The sequence below is a fragment of the Ursus arctos genome, unplaced genomic scaffold (assembly GCF_023065955.2).
Source record: "Ursus arctos isolate Adak ecotype North America unplaced genomic scaffold, UrsArc2.0 scaffold_9, whole genome shotgun sequence".
Taxonomy (NCBI): Eukaryota; Metazoa; Chordata; class Mammalia; order Carnivora; family Ursidae; genus Ursus; species Ursus arctos.
In genome coordinates this window covers 60,806,475-60,817,953 of record NW_026623111.1, presented here as the reverse complement: position 1 = coordinate 60,817,953, position 11,479 = coordinate 60,806,475, and the positions used below count along the sequence as shown (strand labels likewise).

At 39.2% G+C, this 11,479-nt stretch overlaps 1 pseudogene; it reads left to right on the top strand.

Moving 5' to 3' along the window:
* The first annotated feature begins 10,962 nt into the window (after window positions 1–10,962).
* LOC113263079 (PAT complex subunit Asterix-like) lies at window positions 10,963–11,277 on the top strand (annotated as a pseudogene).
* Window positions 11,278–11,479: the final 202 nt, after the last annotated feature.

Here is an 11,479-nt window from a genome sequence, read left to right as displayed (position 1 = left end):
GGCTCCAAAACGAGGAGAAATAAATGTTTGTTGTTTGTAAGCTAGCCAGTTTATGGTATATTGTTTTATCAGTCCGAACACACTGAGACAGTGTGAGTTTAGCAAGTTTTCACAATATTTAGAGATTTTGAGTGGCTCCATGTGGAAGAGTAGTTAAGACAATAAGAATTGCTTTTGGTGATTGCTGTCTCAGGCCTCAAGCTGGGACAAAAATCTCTGATCAAAAGCACTCTTGAGATGGCATTCGTCCTTCTTAGTAAGGAAACACCTCAAGTTTAGAAAGGTTTAAAATAATCCAAATCATACTGTAAAAATTCTCAGATTTAAGGAGACTGTATACATTTAGCATTTTTTATAACGAGCTCCTGAGTATACAGGCCTATCTGTTAACAATGTCACATCATTAATACTTCTCAGTGAAAAATTTCCTAATTAGTTGAATTAGAATCTACTATATGGAGTCTTGTCTTTTCCTCTGTAAATGAAAAAATATATATTTTAACTGAGATTTATTGATTTGTTCATCCATTTATATACTCAACAGATATTTACTGAGCCCCTAAGGGGGATCCGATGTACTAAGGGCCTTGCTAGAAATCCGGCAGCAAATCGTCTCGCAAATCAGCTCACTGAGCTAGATGGCTGCTCTTGTCCAGCTTACATTCTAGCAGAATTAGACAACAACCGGATCGGAGCATTTCAGATAGTGATGCTTGTTACTCTAAAGGAAATAAAATGTTGATTGGATTAAGAGAAACTAGAGGAAGTTTAACTGACACATGCAGCTGGGCAACAGCCTAATCTTACTACAGCGTCCTCTTGCTATGAAGACAGAGAAAGAGCGGTTCTGCAAGCCAGTTGCCAAATGCATTTTTATCATTTCAACTGAAAGAAGACTGTAAGACATTTTAATCTTTTAACACCAACATGAGCAAATAATTCAAAATATATGTTTCCTTGATTGTGTACTAAATTTGGCCACATGAAATACCTTAAGTTTATATACCTTAACCAGAAGAATCATTTGAACTTTCTCTTTCCTAAGTTTTAATCCATCTGATCATTTTGTAATTTTACAGTTGTTCTTTAGTTTTTGTGAGTTTTTTTTTCGGATAGCTTTCAAAACCACCATCACAACGACTACTGTTGGCAAAAATTCAGGAAAGACAATAAATCATCAACAAAGTGTCAATTTGTCTCTTTTATATTATCTTTTTAAAAAAGCCTTCTAATTTCAATACCTGAAAAACCACCTTCTGGAAGAGAGATAAAGTGGTAATTTTCTTGCAATTGCAAGATCTTTTGGAAATGATTCTTTCCCGTCGCTGTTCTATGAAACTTTCAGGAACTAACAGATACAATGCTGTTGTAGCTACAAAAACTATTCTCTTATTTTCCTTTGAAGAACAAGAAAAGAATATAGGGTAGTGGTAGTAAGACTTCCTTTTTTTTTTTTTTCCTAATGACAGTAAAACACTCACACACTAGATGACAGATTAACTTCTTCCCCTTCATCTGATTTGTATGGTCCTACCATTTGGGGATTCTATCCTAGAGCTATGTCAAATGCGTACGTTATTTTAATAATAATAATAAAAACCTAACTCACTTGCTGTACTGGATTAGTTAAAATCAATCTTGATTCCCTTCCAATTCTTGAGCCTGGGAAGAAGTCCTTACATGAATTCTCGCTCTCTCTCCTGGAAGGTTTATGTGCCGACTAGGAGCACTAGTCTGTACAGCTCTGTGATGTTTGAATGTATGGCTCTAGCACAAGTATTAGAGAGAGGGAAGTAAGGCCAAGAGTCAAAAAGGTCGAAGAAATTATGAGGAGTTAATCATCTAATTTAAGTAAGCTTAAGGCATTTAATCTTTTTAAGTCCCATCCAGCTGAATGTTAAGATGCTTTTGGCTACAGTTACAGAAATCCTCACTTGAAATGGCTTCAATGACAACAACATTTATTTTCTCATAGAACAAAGTATCTGGAGGTAGGGCAGGATCCAAATTTGGCTGGTTCAATGATGTCATCAAAGATTTAGATTCTTTGCCTCCTCTCTCTGCTTTGCTGTCTTCAGGAATGGCTTTAACCCTTTCATTTTCTCTTTGCTGGAAGATGGCTGTCAGTAGTCATCGGACTACAAATGTTCTTCTATATGTCCAGAAGGAGAGAAACCGTATACCCTAAGCAATTTTAGGTACACCCCATACCAATAATAGTCCTTTGGGGAATGCCATACACAGAGTTTCTAAACTAATCATGATCAGGAGGTGGGGATGGGGAATCTGGCTTCTTAAAAGTGCATAGCTTTGTGAGAAAGATGTTATTTAGGGACTAAATGGAAATAGGTGTTTGGTAGGCAACCATTGTAATTCTCTGTTTCAAGATACTAAAATAGTTTGCAAATGAGATCATAAGACAGCAAGACAGTAAGCAAGATCACATGACAGCTTCTCTTCGAAACAATCAGAAGAACAAGAAATACTTAAAACTAGAAAGAAGTTGACCACAAACAATAGACCAATGACCTTAATAACAATCCTAACTCAAAATCAAGAACTGGTTATGAGAAGCTACAGATGGGGTGACTGGCTGGCTCAGTTGGAAAGGAATGCAACTTTTTTTTTTTTTTAATTATGATATGTTAGTGACCATACAGTACATCATTAGTTTTTGATGTAGTGTTCCATGATTCATTGTTTGTGTATAACACCTAGTGCTCCATGCAATACGTGTCCTCCTTAATACCCATCACTGGGCTAGCCCATCCCCCCACCCCCTCCCCTCTAAAACCCTCAGATTGTTTTCCGGAGTCCATAGTCTCTTGTGGTTCATTTCCCTCTCTCTTTACCCCCCCTTCATTTTTCCCTTCCTTCTCCTACCAATCTCCCAGCTATTCCTTATGTTCCACAAATGAGTGAAACCATATGATAATTGTCTTCTCTGCTTGACTTATTTCACTTAGCATAATCTCCTCCGGTCCCATCCATGTTGATGCAAATGTTGGGTAATCATTCTTTCTGATGGCTGAGTAATATTCCATTGTATATATGGACCACAACTTCTTTATCCAGTCATCTGTCGAAGGGCAACTCAGCTCCTTCCACAGTTTGGCTATTGTGGACAATGCTGCTATGAACATTGGGGTGCATATGGCCCTTCTCTTCAGTACGTCTGTATCTTTGGGGTAAATACCCAGTAGTGCAATTGCTGGGTCATAGGGTAGCTCTATTTTTAACTTTTTGAGGGACCTGCAACTCTTGATCTGAAGGTTATAAGTTTGAGCCCCACATTGGGTTTAGAGATTACTAAAAAAGAAAAAAAACACTTAAAAAATTAATAAGTGAAATTTAGTAAAACACAACGAAAAACAAACAAAAAAGTAGTTGCAAACAGCTGATCAGACCACACACCTCCCACCCCTCGGGCTATGTGACCCCATGAGTTTTCCTCCCTGTCTGCCCCAAACTTCTCATTTCAATCACCCAAGGCCCCTTGCCATAAAACAAGCTCTTCCTCTATTGCCCCCGTTCTACTCCGTCCTTCTTTCTCCTGATTCTTTAATTATAAAACAATCCTCCTACATTGTTTATCTCTTCCCCAAATGCTTTTTTCTCCCTTCTTTACAATCCCAGGTATTTGAAGAAGAGTCAGTTTTTGTTTGCAAGGTGTGTGTGTGTGTGTGTGTGTGTGTGTGCAAATGGATGTGAATGTTTTGGAAGGGATATGAGTACCACCCCTCTGTACACCCTTGCCTTTCACCCCACCCCACTCTGCTTGGGCCCTTGATCTGGTCATGCCTGCAGTTTTACCAGCCTGAACCAACATAAACCCTGTCTCTCTATCAAGTCAAAGGAACCTATCAGTAAGGAAAAAAAAAAAACAGGGTGAGATTGGAGATGTAGAGCTAGAGAAGGCTTCACAGAGGACGTGACGCTTAACCTGACAAGTACAATCTAAAAAGAGAGAACAGCAAGTGTTGAAGAATTCCATTTCATTTAGCTAGATCACCAAGTATGGGGAAAAGACATGAAGTCGGAGAAAAAGGCAAGAGTCATCTGTGGAGCTTTTTAAATCCTGGCCAATCCCTACTAATTCTGATTCAATCCATCCGGGATGGGGCCTGGGCTTAGGTTCTAAATGCTGCAGGTGGGGCGCCTGGGTAGCTCAGTCATTAAGCGTCTGCCTTTGGCTCAGGGTGTGATCCTGGCATTCTGGGACCGAGCCCCCCCCCCCACATCAGGTTCCTCCACTGGGAGCCTGCTTCTTCCTCTCCCACTCCCCCTGCTTGTGTTCCCTCTCTCGCTGGCTGTCTCTATCTCTGTCAAATAAATAAATAAATAAAATCTTTAAAAGAAAAACCTCCAGGTGATTCCAATATACAACTGGCTTGTGAACCACTGGTCTAAAGAGACATTGAATAGGGGCGCCTGGGTAGCGCAGTCGTTAAAGCGTCTGCCTTCGGCTCAGGGCGTGATCCCGGCACGCCGGGATCGAGTCCCACATGGGGCTCCTCTGCTGTGAGCCTGCTTCTTCCTCTCCCAATCCCCCTGCTGTGTTCCCTCTCTCGCTGGCTGTCTCTCTGTCACATAAATAAATAAAATCTTTAAAAAAAAAAAATAAAGAGACATTGAATAATTTAAGCAGAATAATGACAGTCAGACTTGGGAGGAATGCCTAAGGAGAAACTGTCTAGAACGGGAGGGAACCTTGAGGAGTGGAGTGAGAGTTGAAAGGCAATAGTGTCTGGAACTCAAGAAAGAGGGAATGGCCATCAGTGTCAACTTCATTACAGAGGTCAGGACTGGGCCAGAAAAGACACTACTGGATTTTTCTTATTAGCATCATTTACAGGGGTAACTTCAAATTACTCAGAGAAAAGAGACTGAGAATCACCTGGGTTGGGTCGCGAAAAGAAGGTAAAAAGGGTGAATATCTGGTTGTGAAGGGATGATCGCTGTAGAAAATAGCGGGGCTTTTGTAATTTAGCACGGAAGTTACCTGAGATATTTATATTTTGAGAACAATGAGTCTCTTTCACCACCCACAATGGATGAAAGTGATTTATATGTTCTCTATCACGGTAAGCCCAATATGAGTGGGTCCCCTGACATGATCACCAATATAACATATCCTATGAGAGGGCACCACCACTCTTGCCACTGAGATAAGAACAAGTAGGTTTTCTATTCAGCATTGGTTGGATCACACTCAGAGAACTGTATTCCTCTTTGGTTGTCATTCTCTAACACCTTCTGGAGGTTTGTCAACAAGCCGGGGGCCATTCCAGGGAGAGTAACTGAAATATTAGAGGGAATCAAAACCATGTCACATGATATATAGTTAAGAAAACTGGGGATATTTTGCCTGGAGGAAAAAAAAAGATTTGCGAGAACATAATGTTTTATATATTTAAAGACCATGACATGGAAAATGAAAGAGGTGTCCACTAAATACTTACGAGACAATATTTTGGCTGTTACCAAAGCAAAATTAGCCTGGGGCCTAGAAAAATAGGGATTTTTTTTTTCCCAGTCAGAGTAGGTATGACTTAATGGAATAGAAAGGCCGTGGCCTCTTTTGAGAGCAGGGAAATTGGATGGTATTTAAATCATAAGGGGAAAAGTACATATAGAACAAGAGAATTAGTGACCAATGACCCAGGGAGTAGAGAGTGAGTCAAGGCAAAGCACCCCTTCTAAGCTTGGATGGCTCTGTAGTTGCTTTAAGCAACTGAAGTATAAAGAACAATACAAATCGAAGAGGAGGCAGGAATCTTAATACTAGGTAAAAACTGTGAGGATATAGGTTTTATGACCTTACATCTCTATATCGAGAGGTATCTATATCTCTATATGTAATACAAGCTCATTTTACAAAAAATTCAAATAATCTATAAGCATAAAAATACAAAAAGAATATTATTTTCCACTTGAGGGCTTCCAGTGAATGATACTTACTACTCATCCAAGTTCAGAACCCAGGAGATAAAGAGTCAAGCAGATAGACATCAAAATGTCAGCTTTGTTACTGTTAGAGCTACTACAGAATGTGGTCTAGGTGGGAGACAGTAGTAGGCATAGCTAATACCAAACCCCAGGATAGCACTCAACTGCCGCAGTCATCGAGAATACTATGCAACCTAAGAAGGTCCACCTCCATAAAGCCTAAAGCATGGAATGGAAGGGTAGAGGAGCGGGTTCTGATGAGGTCTGATTCCTGGCAGAGGGAAAGATATGACATGACTGAGTTACACCTGTTCACTTCTTCGGCAAACCTACCCCTCTAGCCATCTACCGGAGTGGTACGTCTCTAATGCCTGCTCCTTACCTGGAAATAAGAGTTGGAGAGAGTAAGCTTGATCCATCATATGACCCAGACACCTCCAAGGACCAGAATAGGAATAAGGGCCAAGAGGTCAGAAGTGTAAGGGAAATTTCCCCCAGTTGTGGGGGGAAAGTGGAAGTAAATTGTTTCTACCATCCTCCCCACAGGAAACCACTATTATCAATGTGAAATGGGTTGGAATTTATCCTTCTACTTTTTTTTTTTTTTTTGCATATGGATATAAACTACAGTTCTTTGTAGAAAAATCAGAACATTATGTAAACTATTTGATAACCTCTTATTTTTTGGCTTAAGGATGTACTGTAGACATTTTTCAAATAGATATATATAGATCCAACTTACTCTTTTTAATAATGCTTAAAATTTCAGCAAGTTAACAGTTTTCCTACTGTCATTTAAATTCTTCCTAATTTTGTATTACTATTAAAATAATAACTCAAAGAAGATCAATGTGTATACAAGGACGGGGACTTTAGTAGTGCTGGTTCAGGTGTCCTGAGCTGCCTGGTGCTGAATATATTTAAGCATAGACGGATGGTGATTCAGCAGACATCATTAAAAACAATGGAAGCTGCTAATGAGCCCTTGGAGTGGATGACAGTTGTGAGCTACCCCAAGAGCAGAACTCTGGCAAGTGAAGGAATCGTATATTATCGGTTGTAAAACTTCTTCAAGCCTTGACAAGTTAAAGCTGACCCACATACATCTGCTCAAGTTGCTGGAAAGTGTACCTTTTGTTCATTTACAGACCTGCTCCCCACTATATCTGTGTTAGCTCTGCTCACTAACTCAGCAAGAGATTTCCTGACCAAAGTTTCCCAGAAACCCAGGAAAGAAATTACGGCAGTTCATGACCTTTGAACCCAACATCTCAGCTGTTTTACCATTTTCTAATGAATTTTCACAGTGCCTCTGCAAACCAGGTCATCAAGATAAGGGAAGGGGCAGCCAAGATTTTAAAGGCAGGAGCCAACATTACCTTTTGTTTTCAAGTGGGGGAAAGTGTGACTGTTTATAATCGCTTCCGAGTGAATGTTTCCTCTGCTTTTTTTTTTTTTTTTTTTTTAAGTGAGCCCAAATGTGGAAGCTTTAAGAATATTAACTTGTCAGCATCATCAGGAAAGTTTTTTATAGGTAGGTGGTAAAAAGATAAAAGGCTTCTGACCCTGAAGTTATATGACTGAAGTTCGCTGTTTTTGAAAAGAAACTTTATAATAGTTTTTTTTAACTTTTTATTTGGAAATAATTCCATTACAGAAAAGTTCCATGAATAGTACAAGAACACGCTTATACTCTTTATCCAGAAACTCTCCCTTTCCTCCCTCTCTCTCTATATATCAACATATACATACATACATATATTTTCTCTGAACTTTCAAGAGTAAGTTGTATATGCCTAAAGATAAGAATATTCTCTTACATAACCACAGTACAGACTATGGTCTTTCTCCTTACTTAATTTAATAAGAAATAAATTTAAATCCATGTTTCTAGTTCTCACTTTTCACTCAACTCCAGAACAATATTTGATGGACTTAGCAGCTATTTCTAGTTTGTTTTTCTACAAGCACTCCAACTTTTACACATGCCCCATGTTCCAAACTTTGTAGATCTCTGTCTTTGTTTGAATTTCCTTTGAAAAAAGAGTCTAAGGACGTAAGTGCCAGTGGTTCTTGAATGAGGTGATTCCATGGGGCCGGAGTGAAGCAGAGGAGGGAAGGAGACAGGGAGGGAAGGAAGGCTGACAATGGAAGTGTGCATTATCAAGGTCACCATTGAGGATAAGCTCCATTGACCTCCTGAGAAGCACACAGGAGGGTCTCTCAGAACTGTCCACGTAAGGGATAGCATACAGGTGTATTGACCCAGGTTGTTATCCGCCATCAGTTGAGAGTTAAGGCTTGCTTTCCTCATTTCAAGGCTGAATTTCCACTCATGAAATCCCCTTTTGGATTTGATGTTAGTAATACCAAGTTGACACAAAAATTTGTGAATTTTCTTAACAGATAGATGCTTCTGCTACAAAGTCAAATCAGTTCTTCTAAAAACGAAGAACCAGTTTTGTGAAGGTGGATGTGAATATTAAAGGGAAATTCTTGTTTCCCTACTTGCTTCAGTGATAAGAAAACTTTTAAGTATGTTTGGAACAATTGGGATATGTGAACATACTTTTTCAACTGTAAAATTTATGAAATCTAAACTCACAACATGTTTCTGATAAAAATTTAAGATCCAGATTTGAAATATGCTGTAAATGTAAAATACACACTTGATTTTTAAGACCTTATATAAAAAAATTGACAGTATCTTATTAATAATTTTACTATTGATTTTATGTTAAAGTGATATTTTGATATATTGAATTAAATTAAATATACTATTAACTTATTTCATCTGTTTCTTTAACTGTTTTTACTTCAGCCACTGGAAAATTTAAAATCACACATCTGACTACATTATATTTCAGTTGGACTGTGCTACCCTAGAAAATTACTTATGAAATTTGGATAACAATAAATTAACTCAGTAAGGGAACAGGATATAAAATTAACATGCAACATTCAAAACTCCTAAATCTCAAATCTCTTAATGCCCATTTACGGGGATATAAAAAAAAGATAAAATATTTAGGAACAGACCTTACAAAAAAATGTTGAATATATGTAAAAAGAAAGTAATAAAACATTCCTGAAAGATACACAAAGAGACTGAAACAAATGGAAATATGTCCCTCATTCTAGTCTCAAAATCATTAAGATATCGGTTCTGTACCTAATTCAGAATTTTAACGTGATTCCCTATAAAAACACCAACACATTTTTTCTGGAGCTAGACAAGTTGATAGGAAATAAAGTTCAGAGGGAAAAATAAACATCCTGAAGTATCTAGGAAAACATAGCAAAGTAAGAGCTACTTGGGGAGGGAATAGCCATGTCAGCTATTAAAATACTCTGCAAGACCTCTGTAATTAGAACCATATGATACCAGCACAAGTATAATCAAACAGACCAATGAAATAGAATTAAAAGTCCAGAAATAGACCCAAATGCATATGGAAATCTCATATATGATAATGATGGGATCACGAATCCCTGAAGCAAAGATTAATAAATGCTATTGAGACAACTGGACAGCCATTTGGAAAAAGATGAAATTAGATTCACTCCTCACGCCTCATATAAAAATAAACCAAATGAATCAGAGATCGAAATGTAAAACATGAAACTATACAAGCACTGGATGAAAACACGGGTGAATTCAACTTTAATGTCAGTGTAGAAGGAGCTTCTAACTATGACTCAAAATTCAGATACAAAAATAAGTTTCACATTAAAAAACATTTTGCAAGTGCATGGGCAGAAACATACCATCAACAAAGTCACGAGTCTAATGACAAATTATAAGAAAACTTTTGCAGCATATATCAGAGATAAAGGGCTAACACTTCTAATACAGAATTTCTAAAAACTGAAAAAAAAACATTAAAAATCCTATTGAAAATAGGGAAATGAAAAACAACTCACAAAAAAGATACAAAAATCCAATAGGTGGTGCTGGGCCAGATTCTGTATAAGAGGAGGGAAGAAATGCTGTGAAGGACATTATTGGGGCAATTGACAAAATTGGACTGTGCCCTATAGATTAGATACAAGTATTTATTTATTTTAAATTTCCTGAATTTGATTACTGTACTGTGGTTATTAAAAAATATCTTTGTTCTTAGGAAATACACTCTAAAGTATTAAGGGGCAAAAGGGTATGATACAAATGGCTCAGAAAAGATATGTGTCTGTGTGCATCTGTGTGTTTGTGTGTGTTTCTAATTCTCATTAAAGTTTGGGACCTACTGGTTGAGAGCAGGGGTTAGCACACTGTTTCTGTAAATGGCCTAACAGTGAATATTTTCCGCTTTGCGGACCAGATGGTCTTGGTGGCAACGACTTAACTGTTGTAGCACAAAAGCATCCATTAAAAAATACAAATGAATGGGTCTGCCCTAATACACTTTATTTTAAAAAGCGGTGGCTGATAGTTACACTTGTGGTGAACATTCTGTAATGTATATAAATGTTGAATCACTATGTTGTACACCTCAAACTAAAATAACACTGCATATCAACTATACTTCAATTTAAAAGAGAGAGAGAGAGAGAGAGAAACAGGTGGCAGGATTTGCTCCCCCGCCCCCCATCAAGGTTATACTAATTTTGGAAGAAAATAAGAATAGGTACTGGGAAAACAGTAGTTTTGCCACAAGTACTTTGCATAGTGCCTGGCATTTAAGTTCTAAGTAGTAGATGCTGCTTTTTTTTTCAGTCATAAATGAACTTTTTTTTATTTTATTTTTTAAGAGATTTTATTTATTTATTTATTTATTTATTTGACAGAGAGAAAGCCCGCACATGAGTGGGGGGGGGGGGCGGTGGAGGCAGAGGGAGAAGCAGACTCCCCGCTGAGCAAGGAGTCCCATCTTGGTCTCCAACCCAGGACACCAAGATCATGACCTGAGCTGAAGGCAGACGCTTAACCAACTGAGCCACCCAAGCACCCCTAAAACAGTTTTACTTTAAAACTATCCTTACAGAGGGAAGAGTCACGCCTTCCCACCCGCCATGTGCACTGACAATGTGTCGGAGGCAAGGAGGCCGAGCAAAGTGCCGAAGTACCAGCCCCTGCCAGCGTCACCGGCCTCCGAGGACGGGCGCTGGACCACGTGCACCTGCTCCACACGGTCTTCGGCATGTGCAGCCTCCCGTTCAAGCTGAAGCGCTGTGCCTGGGTCCCTGTCTACTGCTGCTTCATCAGCTCGGCCAATTCCCAGAGCTCTTGGACACTAAGCACATGACGGGTAGCTTCGCGCTACCCATCTCTGCATGGTGATGTCATATCTGCAGATCCCTCAGCCCATGATGCCCCCCGCCCCATGATGTCATCCTAGGACCACTCTAGCTACCTTCCCCCGGGCCTGGCTCCTGGCTGCTCAGCCTTCTGCCCTCAGCTGCGGTCCTGGGCCTCCCTGGGTGACATGGTCTCTGCGCCCACAGTGAGATGGAGGGAAGCTGATGCTTTTCCTGGGATTCCACTTCCGCTGGGCAGATGGGGTTACCCTAAGCTTACCCCTCCCACCTG